This window comes from Halyomorpha halys, unplaced genomic scaffold (genome assembly GCF_000696795.3).
Source record: "Halyomorpha halys isolate HHAL.00 unplaced genomic scaffold, Hhal_1.1 Scaffold1176.1, whole genome shotgun sequence".
NCBI classification, from domain to species: Eukaryota; Metazoa; Arthropoda; class Insecta; order Hemiptera; family Pentatomidae; genus Halyomorpha; species Halyomorpha halys.
In genome coordinates this window covers 288,820-292,502 of record NW_027111348.1, presented here as the reverse complement: position 1 = coordinate 292,502, position 3,683 = coordinate 288,820, and the positions used below count along the sequence as shown (strand labels likewise).

At 29.7% G+C, this 3,683-nt stretch overlaps 1 long non-coding RNA gene across 1 annotated transcript in view; it reads left to right on the top strand.

Annotated features, from left to right (window-relative positions):
• The first annotated feature begins 578 nt into the window (after positions 1 to 578).
• Positions 579 to 3,683, top strand: part of LOC106688680 (uncharacterized) — an 8,440-nt gene continuing 5,335 nt past the window's right edge. The window contains exon 1 of the long non-coding RNA XR_001344351.3: positions 579 to 777. This is a non-coding gene — a long non-coding RNA (uncharacterized lncRNA). The remainder of the gene's footprint in view (positions 778 to 3,683) is intronic.

Sequence of the window (3,683 nt, the reverse complement as noted above, 5' to 3'; positions counted from 1 at the left end):
TTTTAAAAATAGTAACATTTAGAATGGATATTTCATAAATAACAAATAAACATTACAGGTAACCATAAAATACCAAAGGTAGTAAAAGGTAATACCCAACACGATTTATTTCCTTTTTTCACAGTAAAGGACTCACTAATTCACTGTTTGTTTCTGTTTTAGAGGGATCGGAAAAAAAAAAATCATAACGAAAGCTAATAGTATTATTTCATAATAAAAGTATAGAAACAACGTGGTAATTGTACTAATACTTATATTTTTTTATAATAGGGAGGACTATTAGTGATATTACAGGACGTAAAAAGTGTTAAAGTTAAAGTTACTATTGTACAAGTCAGAGTAATTGTATTAAGTTAAATCAACAAGGCTAATAGTATTAGTTTGTACTTTATTATGAAACAGGGTCCAGATGTATTTTTCCAATCTTCAGAAGTGAACTGTGGCTTTAAACTTTAAATATAGCTGGCTAGAGACCTATGCTATTTTAAAACGGAAGGACTATACTGAATATTAATAAATAAATTATGAATTAATAAATATGAAATAGAAATATTTATTTACATTAAATGGAAGCCGATTGTGGCCACTGAACCTATCATTCGACCCTGACCATATCTCCGACACATTGTCCAAACCCGCATCCGATATTGATACTTGAGGTCGTTGCTGTTCCCCACTTCACAGCATCCGACTCTACGTCACAATTACATGCTAAATATTAGTGCAGTAGAGTATTCAGTCAGGGTAACATATCTGAAAATGCTCAAGTTCTTCATTGTAAGTTTATTTTGAATTATTACACTTCTGATTCCTATAAGACACCTTGTATGAACTAGTGTCATAAAAAAATCTAACCTTCGATAAATCCATTTCCAACACTATATGGACCGTTATTAATGCTTTTTTGATGATTTGTTGTTAAAATTATAAAACTTTACTAGAAAAACAACTTAATTTTTATCATACCATATCCAATTTCACGCTCAGTAAAATTACCACAAATTCATTATCATTGGCCACATTTCGATGACGATCTCAACCTACTGTATGTAACATTTGTTTTTAGTTAAATTTTTTGTTTATTTAACTCAATATTTTTCCTAGTATATTTATTTCATTTTTTCAACTCATTTTCTCTTACCTAACTCAAGTATTTTTTTTTTTTATTACACCCATTATTGATGTAGGATCCTCTTCATTTTTAATTTTTGTTTTCAGTTTTATTTCTTCTTTCTTTGTATATCGGTTTTTTTTTCTCATTTTTATTTTTAAAACTATTCTTGAATTATAGCTTCCTATTCGGTTCAAGATTCAATTGACATCTCTTTAAAATTGACATTTTTTGGGATTACCGGTGGGATTTGATGGGAAACAACAGTGTTGTATTTTATTCTAAATATTTATAATAAGTCAGGGTTTTGGTTTATTATTTTCAATAAACTTTTTTTTTTCCGATCCCTCTAAAACAGAATAGAAAGTGAATTAATAAGTGCATTACTGTGAAAAGAAAAGGAAGTAATTCGTGTTGGGTATTACCTTTTGCTACCTTTGGTATTTTAGGAATAATTCTTTATTGTTTTATCTTTTTTTCCTTTTGCGATTATATTTATTATTATTTTTTTTTTTTTTTTATTATTTTCTTTTAACTCATCCTCTTCTCCGCTGAGCGTGGGCAACGATAAACGTATAACTAAGGATAAATCAAAATTTGCGGTTATACCTCCCCTCGTCAAAATTTAAAGTTATCCGTTTCAAAATACTACATTAAAATGTGCATAATATATATTTTTTTTTTTTTTTTCGGCCAAGACTCCCATTGGAATTCTATACTGCCTAACCATGGTTGGGGGTCAAAGTTCTTCATTTTGTGGGACCGCCACTCAATGAAAAAAGTCAACGTCCCAGGCCGGATTCGAACCGGCACCGCCAATAGACATCAAATTGGTAAGACTGTGTCTTAACCACTGAGCTGTGGGTGGCCCCATAATATATTTCTATAAATATAAAATCTTAAATTTTGTTCGAAACTGGCCCTCGACAGGGCGTTTTCACGCCAATTTTTCGGCCATTTCTAAAGGCAGAGTAAAAATATAGAGTTTTTTCAATTCACAATCCAAGTAATAAGAGAGGAAGTAATCAATTTAAATACTATTTTTTATGATTGGAGTAATATTATAAAATATTTGTTTAATTCTTTTTTATTGTTTCCATAAATAATTAGTTTAAAATTAAAACTATTTTGTAATAATTTTCAGCATTCAATAATTCAATTCAAGATTAGAATTATTAAAATGTAGAAGAAAATTCATACAAATCCCCGTGCTATCTCGATTGTTTTAAGTTCATATCATATTTTTTTTCATTGTATATTTAACCTACTAAGAATATACATCAGGTTCGATGCCGTTACACTAATCACTGCTCACATCCGTCCAGTGACTTTTTTGATCCCTTTAAAAAATAAATATACATGAATTATTAATGTGAAGAAGAAATACAATTCAAATTGAGTACTTCCTTTTCTCCCGTGGGCACTTGAAGGTCTTAGTGGAATACTCATCTTTGTATTGAAATGCTCGTTCTGTGGTAAACTCTTACTACAATATCTGGAGGTGAGGAGCCTCCGCGAAATCAATTGTGAACAGATAGATAATTTAATAAATAAAGTAAAAAATAATAATAAGAAAGAAGAAAGATAGAGGGAGGGTGTAAGAAGGAAGGACTTGATAGGGTTCCTATTAGTATAATAGCCAGGAAGAAAAAAATGCAGTTATCTCACCCCAATTTTTGATTACTTTAATGAAAGCTAGATATAATAACTAGTCAAAATTGATGAGTCTGCCAAGTATACGTAGGGGGAATAAAAAATGGTGGCTGTTTCAAAACCTTAAAAAAAAATTAATTTTTCATTCGGAGCTCTATATCATAAAAAATAGGAACAACACTAGAAAATCTAAGAGAACATTATTTAAAGAAGAGTAAACTTTCTCAAATGTTAGCCCTAAAAGAGCTATTTACGTCCAATAATTCTCGAGATATAGCTTTTTAAAAAGCAAAACTTCTTTAAAATCTACTGAAAGATCAGTAGTTAGTTAATTTATTTTGAGAAATCGATATCTAATGAACTCTGTGACGTACATATGTCTATTAGCGGTCACATTAAAGCTAGAATAATGGACTATAAAGAAGTTTATGACCTTTACCTTCCTAGGAATAGTAGTTTTCAAGATATTTGCTAAAATAAATTGATTTATAGTTGTTCGGACAATAAGTTTGATTTATGAAAAACTTCACTCCACTATAAAATAGTGGATTATGTTTATCATTGTAGGAATAGGAGTTTTTATGAAATTTGACAAAATAAACTTACAAAATGTTTATTTCTAGTTGTTTGTATAAAATATTGGATTTTTGTAAAAATATATCTTTAGATCCATAAAAGATCAGTGCGCATGCGCTAGTTAGCAAATGAACATATGCTACTTCGTGTCCCACAATAGACTATTTTTCCAGTGAACTAAAATAAAAACAGTAGTGAAAAAAACAGTGTCAGTGAGATAATAAGTGATACTGCTCACATGAGAGCTAAAATATAGGTGAGTTGTCGCTTATTTATTAACATTTAGTGAATTGTGTAACGTTCCTTAATACCAACAGCAGCCATAGACTCGTATTAGAGATAA